The sequence below is a fragment of the Rhinichthys klamathensis genome, unplaced genomic scaffold, assembly GCF_029890125.1.
Source record: "Rhinichthys klamathensis goyatoka isolate OS25496 unplaced genomic scaffold, OSU_Roscu_1.1 h1tg000141l_1, whole genome shotgun sequence".
NCBI lineage: Eukaryota > Metazoa > Chordata > Actinopteri > Cypriniformes > Leuciscidae > Rhinichthys > Rhinichthys klamathensis.
The window spans coordinates 233,737-248,297 of NW_026606676.1; the positions used below are offsets into that span (position 1 = coordinate 233,737).

At 46.8% G+C, this 14,561-nt stretch overlaps 20 non-coding genes across 20 annotated transcripts; all 20 read left to right on the forward strand.

Annotated features, from left to right (window-relative positions):
• Positions 1-142: 142 nt before the first annotated feature.
• trnak-uuu (transfer RNA lysine (anticodon UUU)) lies at positions 143-215 on the forward strand. Its single transcript has one exon. It is a non-coding gene; the product is annotated as a tRNA-Lys (tRNA).
• A 496-nt stretch (positions 216-711) lies between these two features.
• trnas-uga (transfer RNA serine (anticodon UGA)) lies at positions 712-793 on the forward strand. The gene has a single exon. It is a non-coding gene; the product is annotated as a tRNA-Ser (tRNA).
• Positions 794-1,373: 580 nt separating this feature from the next.
• Positions 1,374-1,446, forward strand: trnak-uuu (transfer RNA lysine (anticodon UUU)). The gene has a single exon. It is a non-coding gene; the product is annotated as a tRNA-Lys (tRNA).
• Positions 1,447-1,942: 496 nt separating this feature from the next.
• On the forward strand, positions 1,943-2,024 carry trnas-uga (transfer RNA serine (anticodon UGA)). Its single transcript has one exon. It is a non-coding gene; the product is annotated as a tRNA-Ser (tRNA).
• A 746-nt stretch (positions 2,025-2,770) lies between these two features.
• trnak-uuu (transfer RNA lysine (anticodon UUU)) lies at positions 2,771-2,843 on the forward strand. Its single transcript has one exon. It is a non-coding gene; the product is annotated as a tRNA-Lys (tRNA).
• A 497-nt stretch (positions 2,844-3,340) lies between these two features.
• On the forward strand, positions 3,341-3,422 carry trnas-uga (transfer RNA serine (anticodon UGA)). The gene has a single exon. It is a non-coding gene; the product is annotated as a tRNA-Ser (tRNA).
• Positions 3,423-4,572: 1,150 nt separating this feature from the next.
• On the forward strand, positions 4,573-4,654 carry trnas-uga (transfer RNA serine (anticodon UGA)). Its single transcript has one exon. It is a non-coding gene; the product is annotated as a tRNA-Ser (tRNA).
• Positions 4,655-5,847: 1,193 nt separating this feature from the next.
• On the forward strand, positions 5,848-5,920 carry trnak-uuu (transfer RNA lysine (anticodon UUU)). Its single transcript has one exon. It is a non-coding gene; the product is annotated as a tRNA-Lys (tRNA).
• Positions 5,921-6,417: 497 nt separating this feature from the next.
• Positions 6,418-6,499, forward strand: trnas-uga (transfer RNA serine (anticodon UGA)). The gene has a single exon. It is a non-coding gene; the product is annotated as a tRNA-Ser (tRNA).
• Positions 6,500-7,649: 1,150 nt separating this feature from the next.
• On the forward strand, positions 7,650-7,731 carry trnas-cga (transfer RNA serine (anticodon CGA)). Its single transcript has one exon. It is a non-coding gene; the product is annotated as a tRNA-Ser (tRNA).
• A 563-nt stretch (positions 7,732-8,294) lies between these two features.
• trnak-uuu (transfer RNA lysine (anticodon UUU)) lies at positions 8,295-8,367 on the forward strand. The gene has a single exon. It is a non-coding gene; the product is annotated as a tRNA-Lys (tRNA).
• A 497-nt stretch (positions 8,368-8,864) lies between these two features.
• Positions 8,865-8,946, forward strand: trnas-uga (transfer RNA serine (anticodon UGA)). Its single transcript has one exon. It is a non-coding gene; the product is annotated as a tRNA-Ser (tRNA).
• A 712-nt stretch (positions 8,947-9,658) lies between these two features.
• trnas-cga (transfer RNA serine (anticodon CGA)) lies at positions 9,659-9,740 on the forward strand. Its single transcript has one exon. It is a non-coding gene; the product is annotated as a tRNA-Ser (tRNA).
• A 564-nt stretch (positions 9,741-10,304) lies between these two features.
• Positions 10,305-10,377, forward strand: trnak-uuu (transfer RNA lysine (anticodon UUU)). The gene has a single exon. It is a non-coding gene; the product is annotated as a tRNA-Lys (tRNA).
• A 497-nt stretch (positions 10,378-10,874) lies between these two features.
• trnas-uga (transfer RNA serine (anticodon UGA)) lies at positions 10,875-10,956 on the forward strand. The gene has a single exon. It is a non-coding gene; the product is annotated as a tRNA-Ser (tRNA).
• A 580-nt stretch (positions 10,957-11,536) lies between these two features.
• On the forward strand, positions 11,537-11,609 carry trnak-uuu (transfer RNA lysine (anticodon UUU)). Its single transcript has one exon. It is a non-coding gene; the product is annotated as a tRNA-Lys (tRNA).
• A 497-nt stretch (positions 11,610-12,106) lies between these two features.
• On the forward strand, positions 12,107-12,188 carry trnas-uga (transfer RNA serine (anticodon UGA)). Its single transcript has one exon. It is a non-coding gene; the product is annotated as a tRNA-Ser (tRNA).
• A 580-nt stretch (positions 12,189-12,768) lies between these two features.
• On the forward strand, positions 12,769-12,841 carry trnak-uuu (transfer RNA lysine (anticodon UUU)). Its single transcript has one exon. It is a non-coding gene; the product is annotated as a tRNA-Lys (tRNA).
• Positions 12,842-13,338: 497 nt separating this feature from the next.
• On the forward strand, positions 13,339-13,420 carry trnas-uga (transfer RNA serine (anticodon UGA)). The gene has a single exon. It is a non-coding gene; the product is annotated as a tRNA-Ser (tRNA).
• A 580-nt stretch (positions 13,421-14,000) lies between these two features.
• trnak-uuu (transfer RNA lysine (anticodon UUU)) lies at positions 14,001-14,073 on the forward strand. Its single transcript has one exon. It is a non-coding gene; the product is annotated as a tRNA-Lys (tRNA).
• Positions 14,074-14,561: the final 488 nt, after the last annotated feature.

Consider the following 14,561-nt stretch of genomic DNA (forward strand, 5'->3'; position numbering starts at 1 on the left):
TGCCAGGAGCAGCCCATCTCTCTTGCCCCTTTACAAATTGTGGTCTTCATCATTTGATGCCACAAATTTTAAGCTGACAAAGCAGGAACACTTTATGGAGAAAGTGCTGTTAAATCCCCGAGGTGCCTGTTCCTTGGTAAGAGCCCGGATAGCTCAGTCGGTAGAGCATCAGACTTTTAATCTGAGGGTCCAGGGTTCAAGTCCCTGTTCGGGCGAAGGTCTGTCACTTTGTTGCAGACCTCCCCTAATCACTTGCTGTCCTCTTACCAGCCTTTGAGGAAGGTGGGCTTCCTCTTCAAGAAAAGATGTGGCGATGTGTTATTTCCCAGCATTTGGTGTTGTTTTGCCTTCTGTATGCTTGGTTGCTGTCTCAGCAAGCAGTGGTGGGGGACTTTAGAGAAACGAGCTGAAGCTTGCTGTCGACTATGTATGTTCAGTCACTTCTAAGCGGTCGTGTGCAGGCCTGAGTGAGTGGATTGCTTTCTCTGTTAAGTTGTTTAGTACTTTGTGTTGTGCCCGCAGCATCCCCAGTCCAAATCCGGATCACGACACTCTTTTCGTGTAGGTGAAGACGTCGTTGAACTCCTTTTTGCCATCACAGTATTTTAGCCGAGTGCATCCTCTGCTGCTCGCATTTGCATTGATGGTTGGCCCCAGTGTCCTCTGTTGCTCACATCCAGAAAAAAAATAGCATGTGACCCACAGGCAGGAGTAGTCGTGGCCGAGAGGTTAAGGCGATGGACTTGAGATCCATTGGGGTCTCCCCGCGCAGGTTCGAACCCTGCCGACTACGTTGATCCTTGTCACTTTGACTGGTTGCGACAGGAATTGTGACATCCAGAAGCTGTGTACAATCAGGGTTTTTCTCTTACTTCATATGCAGCACTTAAAATGGGCAACCCACATCTCTTTTCAAGCTTGAAATGAGCACCGTTTCAAAAGGCTCAGATCATCTGTGATTTTGGCCATTCTATTCAGGCAATCGGAGCAATGGCTTTGGCATCCCCGATAACTCCAAGGCCTTCACAGTGTGCAGCTCAAGAGTTGCTGCATTCTATTTTGTGGAGAATCTTGCATATTAGTGTTTTGAAATGTCAGATTTGCTCTCTCTTAGCATAGTGAAACAGAAACCTACTCATTGTGTACCAATTACTTGTTTGTCCAAACCACCTTAGAGTTAGCAACCGGCCATGAAAAAAAGAACACTCTTTCAATGTCAGTGTTCCTAGCTTGCCAGGAGCAGCCCATCTCTCTTGCCCCTTTACAAATTGTGGTCTTCATCATTTGATGCCACAAATTTTAAGCTGACAAAGCAGGAACACTTTATGGAGAAAGTGCTGTTAAATCCCCGAGGTGCCTGTTCCTTGGTAAGAGCCCGGATAGCTCAGTCGGTAGAGCATCAGACTTTTAATCTGAGGGTCCAGGGTTCAAGTCCCTGTTTGGGCGAAGGTCTGTCACTTTGTTGCAGACCTCCCCTAATCACTTGCTGTCCTCTTACCAGCCTTTGAGGAAGGTGGGCTTCCTCTTCAAGAAAAGATGTGGCGATGTGTTATTTCCCAGCATTTGGTGTTGTTTTGCCTTCTGTATGCTTGGTTGCTGTCTCAGCAAGCAGTGGTGGGGGACTTTAGAGAAACGAGCTGAAGCTTGCTGTCGACTATGTATGTTCAGTCACTTCTAAGCGGTCGTGTGCAGGCCTGAGTGAGTGGATTGCTTTCTCTGTTAAGTTGTTTAGTACTTTGTGTTGTGCCCGCAGCATCCCCAGTCCAAATCCGGATCACGACACTCTTTTCGTGTAGGTGAAGACGTCGTTGAACTCCTTTTTGCCATCACAGTATTTTAGCCGAGTGCATCCTCTGCTGCTCGCATTTGCATTGATGGTTGGCCCCAGTGTCCTCTGTTGCTCACATCCAGAAAAAAAATAGCATGTGACCCACAGGCAGGAGTAGTCGTGGCCGAGAGGTTAAGGCGATGGACTTGAAATCCATTGGGGTCTCCCCGCGCAGGTTCGAACCCTGCCGACTACGTTGATCCTCGTCACTTTGACTGGTTGCGACAGGAATTGTGACATCCAGAAGCTGTGTACAATCAGGGTTTTTCTCTTACTTCATATGCAGCACTTAAAATGGGCAACCCACATCTCTTTTCAAGCTTGAAATGAGCACCGTTTCAAAAGGCTCAGATCATCTGTGATTTTGGCCATTCTATTCAGGCAATCGGAGCAATGGCTTTGGCATCCCCGATAACTCCAAGGCCTTCACAGTGTGCAGCTCAAGAGTTGCTGCATTCTATTTTGTGGAGAATCTTGCATATTAGTGTTTTGAAATGTCAGATTTGCTCTCTCTTAGCATAGTGAAACAGAAACCTACTCATTGTGTAACAATTACTTGTTTGTCCAAACCACCTTAGAGTTAGCAACCGGCCATGAAAAAAAGAACACTCTTTCAATGTCAGTGTTCCTAGCTTGCCAGGAGCAGCCCATCTCTCTTGCCCCTTTACAAATTGTGGTCTTCATCATTTGATGCCACAAATTTTAAGCTGACAAAGCAGGAACACTTTATGGAGAAAGTGCTGTTAAATCCCCGAGGTGCCTGTTCCTTGGTAAGAGCCCGGATAGCTCAGTCGGTAGAGCATCAGGCTTTTAATCTGAGGGTCCAGGGTTCAAGTCTTCAGGTCTTCATCATTTGATGCCACAAATTTTAAGCTGACAAAGCAGGAACACTTTATGGAGAAAGTGCTGTTAAATCCCCGAGGTGCCTGTTCCTTGGTAAGAGCCCGGATAGCTCAGTCGGTAGAGCATCAGACTTTTAATCTGAGGGTCCAGGGTTCAAGTCCCTGTTCGGGCGAAGGTCTGTCACTTTGTTGCAGACCTCCCCTAATCACTTGCTGTCCTCTTACCAGCCTTTGAGGAAGGTGGGCTTCCTCTTCAAGAAAAGATGTGGCGATGTGTTATTTCCCAGCATTTGGTGTTGTTTTGCCTTCTGTAATGCTTGGTTGCTGTCTCAGCAAGCAGTGGTGGGGGACTTTAGAGAAACGAGCTGAAGCTTGCTGTCGACTATGTATGTTCAGTCACTTCTAAGCGGTCGTGTGCAGGCCTGAGTGAGTGGATTGCTTTCTCTGTTAAGTTGTTTAGTACTTTGTGTTGTGCCCGCAGCATCCCCAGTCCAAATCCGGATCACGACACTCTTTTCGTGTAGGTGAAGACGTCGTTGAACTCCTTTTTGCCATCACAGTATTTTAGCCGAGTGCATCCTCTGCTGCTCGCATTTGCATTGATGGTTGGCCCCAGTGTCCTCTGTTGCTCACATCCAGAAAAAAAATAGCATGTGACCCACAGGCAGGAGTAGTCGTGGCCGAGAGGTTAAGGCGATGGACTTGAAATCCATTGGGGTCTCCCCGCGCAGGTTCGAACCCTGCCGACTACGTTGATCCTTGTCACTTTGTCTGTTTGCGACAGGAATTGTGATGTCCAGAAGCTGTGTACAATCTGGATTTTTCTCTTACTTCATATGCAGCACTTAAAATGGGCAACCCACATCTCTTTTCAAGCTTGAAATGAGCACCGTTTCAAAAGGCTCAGATCATCTGTGATTTTGGCCATTCTATTCAGGCAATCAGAGCAATGGCTTTGGCATCCCCGATAACTCCAAGGCCTTCACAGTGTGCAGCTCAAGAGTTGCTGCATTCTATTTTGTGGAGAATCTTGCATATTAGTGTTTTGAAATGTCGGATTTGCTGTCTCTTAGCATAGTGAAACAGAAACCTACTCATTGTGTCCCAATTACTTGTTTGTCCAAACCACCTAAGAGTTAGCAACCGGCCATGAAAAAAAGAACACTCTTTCAATGTCAGTGTTCCTAGCTTGCCAGGAGCAGCCCATCTCTCTTGCCCCTTTACAAATTGTGGTCTTCATCATTTGATGCCACACATTTTAAGCTGACAAAGCAGGACCACTTTATGGAGAAAGTGCTGTTAAATCTCCGAGGTGCCTGTTCTTTGGTAAGAGCCCGGATAGCTCAGTCGGTAGAGCATCAGACTTTTAATCCGAGGGTCCAGGGTTCAAGTCCCTGTTTGGGCGAAGGTCTGTCACTTTGTTGCAGACCTCCCCTAGTCACTTGCTGTCCTCTTACCAGCCTTTGAGGAAGGTGGGCTTCCTCTTCAAGAAAAGATGTGGCGATGTGTTATTTCCCAGCATTTGGTGTTGTTTTGCCTTCTGTAATGCTTGGTTGCTGTCTCAGCAAGCAGTTGTGGGGGACTTTAGAGAAACGAGCTGAAGCTTGCTGTCGACCATGTATGTTCAGTCACTTCTAAGCGGTCGTGTGCAGGCCTGAGTGAGTGGATTGCTTTCTCTGTTAAGTTGTTTAGTACTTTGTGTTGTGCCCGCAGCATCCCCAGTCCAAATCCGGATCACGACACTCTTTTCGTGTAGGTGAAGACGTCGTTGAACTCCTTTTTGCCATCACAGTATTTTAGCCGAGTGCATCCTCTGCTGCTCGCATTTGCATTGATGGTTGGCCCCAGTGTCCTCTGTTGCTCACATCCAGAAAAAAAATAGCATGTGACCCACAGGCAGGAGTAGTCGTGGCCGAGAGGTTAAGGCGATGGACTTGAAATCCATTGGGGTCTCCCCGCGCAGGTTCGAACCCTGCCGACTACGTTGATCCTTGTCACTTTGTCTGGTTGCGACAGGAATTGTGATGTCCAGAAGCTGTGTACAATCTGGATTTTTCTCTTACTTCATATGCAGCACTTAAAATGGGCAACCCACATCTCTTTTCAAGCTTGAAATGAGCACCGTTTCAAAAGGCTCAGATCATCTGTGATTTTGGCCATTCTATTCAGGCAATCGGAGCAATGGCTTTGGCATCCCCGATAACTCCAAGGCCTTCACAGTGTGCAGCTCAAGAGTTGCTGCATTCTATTTTGTGGAGAATCTTGCATATTAGTGTTTTGAAATGTCGGATTTGCTGTCTCTTAGCATAGTGAAACAGAAACCTACTCATTGTGTCCCAATTACTTGTTTGTCCAAACCACCTAAGAGTTAGCAACCGGCCATGAAAAAAAGAACACTCTTTCAATGTCAGTGTTCCTAGCTTGCCAGGAGCAGCCCATCTCTCTTGCCCCTTTACAAATTGTGGTCTTCATCATTTGATGCCACACATTTTAAGCTGACAAAGCAGGAACACTTTATGGAGAAAGTGCTGTTAAATCCCCGAGGTGCCTGTTCCTTGTCATTGAACTCCTTTTTGCCAGCGTAGTCGGCAGGTTCGAACCCTGCCGACTACGTGGATCCTCGTCACTTTGTCTGTTTGCGACAGGAGCTGAGTACGAGCTGCTTTTTTCTTTAACTTCATATGCAGCACGTATTTTAGGTAACCCACATCTCTGTTCAAGCCTGAAGTGAGCACCGTTTCAAAAGGCCCAGATCATCTGTGATTTTGGCCATTCTATTCAGGCAATCGGAGCAATGGCTTTGGCATCCCCGATAACTCCAAGGCCTTCACAGTGTGCAGCTCAAGAGTTGCTGCATTCTATTTTGTGGAGAATCTTGCATATTAGTGTTTTGAAATGTCGGATTTGCTCTCTCTTAGCATAGTGAAACAGAAACCTACTCATTGTGTACCAATTACTTGTTTGTCCAAACCACCTTAGAGTTAGCAACCGGCCATGAAAAAAAGAACACTCTTTCAATGTCAGTGTTCCTAGCTTGCCAGGAGCAGCCCATCTCTCTTGCCCCTTTACAAATTGTGGTCTTCATCATTTGATGCCACAAATTTTAAGCTGACAAAGCAGGAACACTTTATGGAGAAAGTGCTGTTAAATCCCCGAGGTGCCTGTTCCTTGGTAAGAGCCCGGATAGCTCAGTTGGTAGAGCATCAGACTTTTAATCTGAGGGTCCAGGGTTCAAGTCCCTGTTCGGGCGAAGGTCTGTCACTTTGTTGCAGACCTCCCCTAATCACTTGCTGTCCTCTTACCAGCCTTTGAGGAAGGTGGGCTTCCTCTTCAAGAAAAGATGTGGCGATGTGTTATTTCCCAGCATTTGGTGTTGTTTTGCCTTCTGTAATGCTTGGTTGCTGTCTCAGCAAGCAGTGGTGGGGGACTTTAGAGAAACGAGCTGAAGCTTGATGTCGACTATGTATGTTCAGTCACTTCTAAGCGGTCGTGTGCAGGCCTGAGTGAGTGGATTGCTTTCTCTGTTAAGTTGTTTAGTACTTTGTGTTGTGCCCGCAGCATCCCCAGTCCAAATCCGGATCACGACACTCTTTTCGTGTAGGTGAAGACGTCGTTGAACTCCTTTTTGCCATCACAGTATTTTAGCCGAGTGCATCCTCTGCTGCTCGCATTTGCATTGATGGTTGGCCCCAGTGTCCTCTGTTGCTCACATCCAGAAAAAAAATAGCATGTGACCCACAGGCAGGAGTAGTCGTGGCCGAGAGGTTAAGGCGATGGACTTGAAATCCATTGGGGTCTCCCCGCGCAGGTTCGAACCCTGCCGACTACGTTGATCCTTGTCACTTTGTCTGGTTGCGACAGGAATTGTGACGTCCAGAAGCTGTGTACAATCTGGATTTTTCTCTTACTTCATATGCAGCACTTAAAATGGGCAACCCACATCTCTTTTCAAGCTTGAAATGAGCACCGTTTCAAAAGGCTCAGATCATCTGTGATTTTGGCCATTCTATTCAGGCAATCAGAGCAATGGCTTTGGCATCCCCGATAACTCCAAGGCCTTCACAGTGTGCAGCTCAAGAGTTGCTGCATTCTATTTTGTGGAGAATCTTGCATATTAGTGTTTTGAAATGTCGGATTTGCTGTCTCTTAGCATAGTGAAACAGAAACCTACTCATTGTGTCCCAATTACTTGTTTGTCCAAACCACCTAAGAGTTAGCAACCGGCCATGAAAAAAAGAACACTCTTTCAATGTCAGTGTTCCTAGCTTGCCAGGAGCAGCCCATCTCTCTTGCCCCTTTACAAATTGTGGTCTTCATCATTTGATGCCACACATTTTAAGCTGACAAAGCAGGAACACTTTATGGAGAAAGTGCTGTTAAATCTCCGAGGTGCCTGTTCCTTGGTAAGAGCCCGGATAGCTCAGTCGGTAGAGCATCAGACTTTTAATCCGAGGGTCCAGGGTTCAAGTCCCTGTTTGGGCGAAGGTCTGTCACTTTGTTGCAGACCTCCCCTAGTCACTTGCTGTCCTCTTACCAGCCTTTGAGGAAGGTGGGCTTCCTCTTCAAGAAAAGATGTGGCGATGTGTTATTTCCCAGCATTTGGTGTTGTTTTGCCTTCTGTAATGCTTGGTTGCTGTCTCAGCAAGCAGTTGTGGGGGACTTTAGAGAAACGAGCTGAAGCTTGCTGTCGACCATGTATGTTCAGTCACTTCTAAGCGGTCGTGTGCAGGCCTGAGTGAGTGGATTGCTTTCTCTGTTAAGTTGTTTAGTACTTTGTGTTGTGCCCGCAGCATCCCCAGTCCAAATCCGGATCACGACACTCTTTTCGTGTAGGTGAAGACGTCGTTGAACTCCTTTTTGCCATCACAGTACTTTAGCCGAGTGCATCCTCTGCTGCTCACATTGGCATTGATGGTTGGCCCCGGTGTTCTCTGTTGCTCACATCCAGAAAAAAAATAGCATGTGACCCACAGGCAGGAGTAGTCGTGGCCGAGAGGTTAAGGCGATGGACTCGAAATCCATTGGGGTCTCCCCGCGCAGGTTCGAACCCTGCCGACTACGTGGATCCTCGTCACTTTGTCTGTTTGCGACAGGAGCTGAGTACGAGCTGCTTTTTTCTTTAACTTCATATGCAGCACGTATTTTAGGTAACCCACATCTCTGTTCAAGCCTGAAGTGAGCACCGTTTCAAAAGGCCCAGATCATCTGTGATTTTGGCCATTCTATTCAGGCAAAGGAGCAATGGCTTTGGCATCCCCGATAACTCCAAGGCCTTCACAGTGTGCAGCTCAAGAGTTGCTGCATTCTATTTTGTGGAGAATCTTGCATATTAGTGTTTTGAAATGTCGGATTTGCTCTCTCTTAGCATAGTGAAACAGAAACCTACTCATTGTGTCCCAATTACTTGTTTGTCCAAACCACCTTAGAGTTAGCAACCGGCCATGAAAAAAAGAACACTCTTTCAATGTCAGTGTTCCTAGCTTGCCAGGAGCAGCCCATCTCTCTTGCCCCTTTACAAATTGTGGTCTTCATCATTTGATGCCACACATTTTAAGCTGACAAAGCAGGAACACTTTATGGAGAAAGTGCTGTTAAATCCCCGAGGTGCCTGTTCCTTGGTAAGAGCCCGGATAGCTCAGTCGGTAGAGCATCAGACTTTTAATCTGAGGGTCCAGGGTTCAAGTCCCTGTTCGGGCGAAGGTCTGTCACTTTGTTGCAGACCTCCCCTAATCACTTGCTGTCCTCTTACCAGCCTTTGAGGAAGGTGGGCTTCCTCTTCAAGAAAAGATGTGGCGATGTGTTATTTCCCAGCATTTGGTGTTGTTTTGCCTTCTGTAATGCTTGGTTGCTGTCTCAGCAAGCAGTGGTGGGGGACTTTAGAGAAACGAGCTGAAGCTTGCTGTCGACTATGTATGTTCAGTCACTTCTAAGCGGTCGTGTGCAGGCCTGAGTGAGTGGATTGCTTTCTCTGTTAAGTTGTTTAGTACTTTGTGTTGTGCCCGCAGCATCCCCAGTCCAAATCCGGATCACGACACTCTTTTCGTGTAGGTGAAGACGTCGTTGAACTCCTTTTTGCCATCACAGTATTTTAGCCGAGTGCATCCTCTGCTGCTCGCATTTGCATTGATGGTTGGCCCCAGTGTCCTCTGTTGCTCACATCCAGAAAAAAAATAGCATGTGACCCACAGGCAGGAGTAGTCGTGGCCGAGAGGTTAAGGCGAAGGACTTGAAATCCATTGGGGTCTCCCCGCGCAGGTTCGAACCCTGCCGACTACGTTGATCCTTGTCACTTTGTCTGGTTGCGACAGGAATTGTGACATCCAGAAGCTATGTACAATCTGGATTTTTCTCTTACTTCATATGCAGCACTTAAAATGGGCAACCCACATCTCTTTTCAAGCTTGAAATGAGCACCGTTTCAAAAGGCTCAGATCATCTGTGATTTTGGCCATTCTATTCAGGCAATCGGAGCAATGGCTTTGGCATCCCCGATAACTCCAAGGCCTTCACAGTGTGCAGCTCAAGAGTTGCTGCATTCTATTTTGTGGAGAATCTTGCATATTAGTGTTTTGAAATGTCGGATTTGCTCTCTCTTAGCATAGTGAAACAGAAACCTACTCATTGTGTACCAATTACTTGTTTGTCCAAACCACCTTAGAGTTAGCAACCGGCCATGAAAAAAAGAACACTCTTTCAATGTCAGTGTTCCTAGCTTGCCAGGAGCAGCCCATCTCTCTTGCCCCTTTACAAATTGTGGTCTTCATCATTTGATGCCACAAATTTTAAGCTGACAAAGCAGGAACACTTTATGGAGAAAGTGCTGTTAAATCCCCGAGGTGCCTGTTCCTTGTCATTGAACTCCTTTTTGCCATCACAGTACTTTAGCCGAGTGCATCCTCTGCTGCTCACATTGGCATTGATGGTTGGCCCCGGTGTTCTCTGTTGCTCACATCCAGAAAAAAAAATAGCATGTGACCCACAGGCAGGAGTAGTCGTGGCCGAGAGGTTAAGGCGATGGACTCGAAATCCATTGGGGTCTCCCCGCGCAGGTTCGAACCCTGCCGACTACGTGGATCCTCGTCACTTTGTCTGTTTGCGACAGGAGCTGAGTACGAGCTGCTTTTTTCTTTAACTTCATATGCAGCACGTATTTTAGGTAACCCACATCTCTGTTCAAGCCTGAAGTGAGCACCGTTTCAAAAGGCCCAGATCATCTGTGATTTTGGCCATTCTATTCAGGCAATCGGAGCAATGGCTTTGGCATCCCCGATAACTCCAAGGCCTTCACAGTGTGCAGCTCAAGAGTTGCTGCATTCTATTTTGTGGAGAATCTTGCATATTAGTGTTTTGAAATGTCGGATTTGCTCTCTCTTAGCATAGTGAAACAGAAACCTACTCATTGTGTACCAATTACTTGTTTGTCCAAACCACCTTAGAGTTAGCAACCGGCCATGAAAAAAAGAACACTCTTTCAATGTCAGTGTTCCTAGCTTGCCAGGAGCAGCCCATCTCTCTTGCCCCTTTACAAATTGTGGTCTTCATCATTTGATGCCACAAATTTTAAGCTGACAAAGCAGGAACACTTTATGGAGAAAGTGCTGTTAAATCCCCGAGGTGCCTGTTCCTTGGTAAGAGCCCGGATAGCTCAGTTGGTAGAGCATCAGACTTTTAATCTGAGGGTCCAGGGTTCAAGTCCCTGTTCGGGCGAAGGTCTGTCACTTTGTTGCAGACCTCCCCTAATCACTTGCTGTCCTCTTACCAGCCTTTGAGGAAGGTGGGCTTCCTCTTCAAGAAAAGATGTGGCGATGTGTTATTTCCCAGCATTTGGTGTTGTTTTGCCTTCTGTAATGCTTGGTTGCTGTCTCAGCAAGCAGTGGTGGGGGACTTTAGAGAAACGAGCTGAAGCTTGATGTCGACTATGTATGTTCAGTCACTTCTAAGCGGTCGTGTGCAGGCCTGAGTGAGTGGATTGCTTTCTCTGTTAAGTTGTTTAGTACTTTGTGTTGTGCCCGCAGCATCCCCAGTCCAAATCCGGATCACGACACTCTTTTCGTGTAGGTGAAGACGTCGTTGAACTCCTTTTTGCCATCACAGTATTTTAGCCGAGTGCATCCTCTGCTGCTCGCATTTGCATTGATGGTTGGCCCCAGTGTCCTCTGTTGCTCACATCCAGAAAAAAAATAGCATGTGACCCACAGGCAGGAGTAGTCGTGGCCGAGAGGTTAAGGCGAAGGACTTGAAATCCATTGGGGTCTCCCCGCGCAGGTTCGAACCCTGCCGACTACGTTGATCCTTGTCACTTTGTCTGGTTGCGACAGGAATTGTGACATCCAGAAGCTATGTACAATCTGGATTTTTCTCTTACTTCATATGCAGCACTTAAAATGGGCAACCCACATCTCTTTTCAAGCTTGAAATGAGCACCGTTTCAAAAGGCTCAGATCATCTGTGATTTTGGCCATTCTATTCAGGCAATCGGAGCAATGGCTTTGGCATCCCCGATAACTCCAAGGCCTTCACAGTGTGCAGCTCAAGAGTTGCTGCATTCTATTTTGTGGAGAATCTTGCATATTAGTGTTTTGAAATGTCGGATTTGCTCTCTCTTAGCATAGTGAAACAGAAACCTACTCATTGTGTACCAATTACTTGTTTGTCCAAACCACCTTAGAGTTAGCAACCGGCCATGAAAAAAAGAACACTCTTTCAATGTCAGTGTTCCTAGCTTGCCAGGAGCAGCCCATCTCTCTTGCCCCTTTACAAATTGTGTTCTTCATCATTTGATGCCACAAATTTTAAGCTGACAAAGCAGGAACACTTTATGGAGAAAGTGCTGTTAAATCCCCGAGGTGCCTGTTCCTTGGTAAGAGCCCGGATAGCTCAGTCGGTAGAGCATCAGACTTTTAATCTGAGGGTCCAGGGTTCAAGTCCCTGTTCGGGCGAAGGTCTGTCACTTTGTTGCAGACCTCCCCTAATCACTTGCTGTCCTCTTACCAGCCTTTGAGGAAGGTGGGCTTCCTCTTCAAGAAAAGATGTGGCGATGTGTTATTTCCCAGCATTTGGTGTTGTTTTGCCTTCTGTAATGCTTGGTTGCTGTCTCAGCAAGCAGTGGTGGGGGACTTTAGAGAAACGAGCTGAAGCTTGCTGTCGACTATGTATGTTCAGTCACTTCTAAGCGGTCGTGTGCAGGCCTGAGTGAGTGGATTGCTTTCTCTGTTAAGTTGTTTAGTACTTTGTGTTGTGCCCGCAGCATCCCCAGTCCAAATCCGGATCACGACACTCTTTTCGTGTAGGTGAAGACGTCGTTGAACTCCTTTTTGCCATCACAGTATTTTAGCCGAGTGCATCCTCTGCTGCTCGCATTTGCATTGATGGTTGGCCCCAGTGTCCTCTGTTGCTCACATCCAGAAAAAAAATAGCATGTGACCCACAGGCAGGAGTAGTCGTGGCCGAGAGGTTAAGGCGATGGACTTGAAATCCATTGGGGTCTCCCCGCGCAGGTTCGAACCCTGCCGACTACGTTGATCCTTGTCACTTTGTCTGGTTGCGACAGGAATTGTGACGTCCAGAAGCTGTGTACAATCTGGATTTTTCTCTTACTTCATATGCAGCACTTAAAATGGGCAACCCACATCTCTTTTCAAGCTTGAAATGAGCACCGTTTCAAAAGGCTCAGATCATCTGTGATTTTGGCCATTCTATTCAGGCAATCGGAGCAATGGCTTTGGCATCCCCGATAACTCCAAGGCCTTCACAGTGTGCAGCTCAAGAGTTGCTGCATTCTATTTTGTGGAGAATCTTGCATATTAGTGTTTTGAAATGTCGGATTTGCTCTCTCTTAGCATAGTGAAACAGAAACCTACTCATTGTGTCCCAATTACTTGTTTGTCCAAACCACCTTAGAGTTAGCAACCGGCCATGAAAAAAAGAACACTCTTTCAATGTCAGTGTTCCTAGCTTGCCAGGAGCAGCCCATCTCTCTTGCCCCTTTACAAATTGTGGTCTTCATCATTTGATGCCACACATTTTAAGCTGACAAAGCAGGAACACTTTATGGAGAAAGTGCTGTTAAATCCCCGAGGTGCCTGTTCCTTGGTAAGAGCCCGGATAGCTCAGTCGGTAGAGCATCAGACTTTTAATCTGAGGGTCCAGGGTTCAAGTCCCTGTTCGGGCGAAGGTCTGTCACTTTGTTGCAGACCTCCCCTAATCACTTGCTGTCCTCTTACCAGCCTTTGAGGAAGGTGGGCTTCCTCTTCAAGAAAAGATGTGGCGATGTGTTATTTCCCAGCATTTGGTGTTGTTTTGCCTTCTGTAATGCTTGGTTGCTGTCTCAGCAAGCAGTGGTGGGGGACTTTAGAGAAACGAGCTGAAGCTTGCTGTCGACTATGTATGTTCAGTCACTTCTAAGCGGTCGTGTGCAGGCCTGAGTGAGTGGATTGCTTTCTCTGTTAAGTTGTTTAGTACTTTGTGTTGTGCCCGCAGCATCCCCAGTCCAAATCCGGATCACGACACTCTTTTCGTGTAGGTGAAGACGTCGTTGAACTCCTTTTTGCCATCACAGTATTTTAGCCGAGTGCATCCTCTGCTGCTCGCATTTGCATTGATGGTTGGCCCCAGTGTCCTCTGTTGCTCACATCCAGAAAAAAAATAGCATGTGACCCACAGGCAGGAGTAGTCGTGGCCGAGAGGTTAAGGCGAAGGACTTGAAATCCATTGGGGTCTCCCCGCGCAGGTTCGAACCCTGCCGACTACGTTGATCCTTGTCACTTTGTCTGGTTGCGACAGGAATTGTGACATCCAGAAGCTATGTACAATCTGGATTTTTCTCTTACTTCATATGCAGCACTTAAAATGGGCAACCCACATCTCTTTTCAAGCTTGAAATGAGCACCGTTTCAAAAGGCTCAGATCATCTGTGATTTTGGCCATTCTATTCAGGCAATCGGAGCAATGGCTTTGGCATCCCCGATAACTCCAAGGCCTTCACAGTGTGCAGCTCAAGAGTTGCTGCATTCTATTTTGTGGAGAATCTTGCATATTAGTGTTTTGAAATGTCGGATTTGCTCTCTCTTAGCATAGTGAAACAGAAACCTACTCATTGTGTACCAATTACTTGTTTGTCCAAACCACCTTAGAGTTAGCAACCGGCCATGAAAAAAAGAACACTCTTTCAATGTCAGTGTTCCTAGCTTGCCAGGAGCAGCCCATCTCTCTTGCCCCTTTACAAATTGTGGTCTTCATCATTTGATGCCACAAATTTTAAGCTGACAAAGCAGGAACACTTTATGGAGAAAGTGCTGTTAAATCCCCGAGGTGCCTGTTCCTTGGTAAGAGCCCGGATAGCTCAGTCGGTAGAGCATCAGACTTTTAATCTGAGGGTCCAGGGTTCAAGTCCCTGTTCGGGCGAAGGTCTGTCACTTTGTTGCAGACCTCCCCTAATCACTTGCTGTCCTCTTACCAGCCTTTGAGGAAGGTGGGCTTCCTCTTCAAGAAAAGATGTGGCGATGTGTTATTTCCCAGCATTTGGTGTTGTTTTGCCTTCTGTAATGCTTGGTTGCTGTCTCAGCAAGCAGTGGTGGGGGACTTTAGAGAAACGAGCTGAAGCTTGCTGTCGACTATGTATGTTCAGTCACTTCTAAGCGGTCGTGTGCAGGCCTGAGTGAGTGGATTGCTTTCTCTGTTAAGTTGTTTAGTACTTTGTGTTGTGCCCGCAGCATCCCCAGTCCAAATCCGGATCACGACACTCTTTTCGTGTAGGTGAAGACGTCGTTGAACTCCTTTTTGCCATCACAGTATTTTAGCCGAGTGCATCCTCTGCTGCTCGCATTTGCATTGATGGTTGGCCCCAGTGTCCTCTGTTGCTCACATCCAGAAAAAAAATAGCATGTGACCCA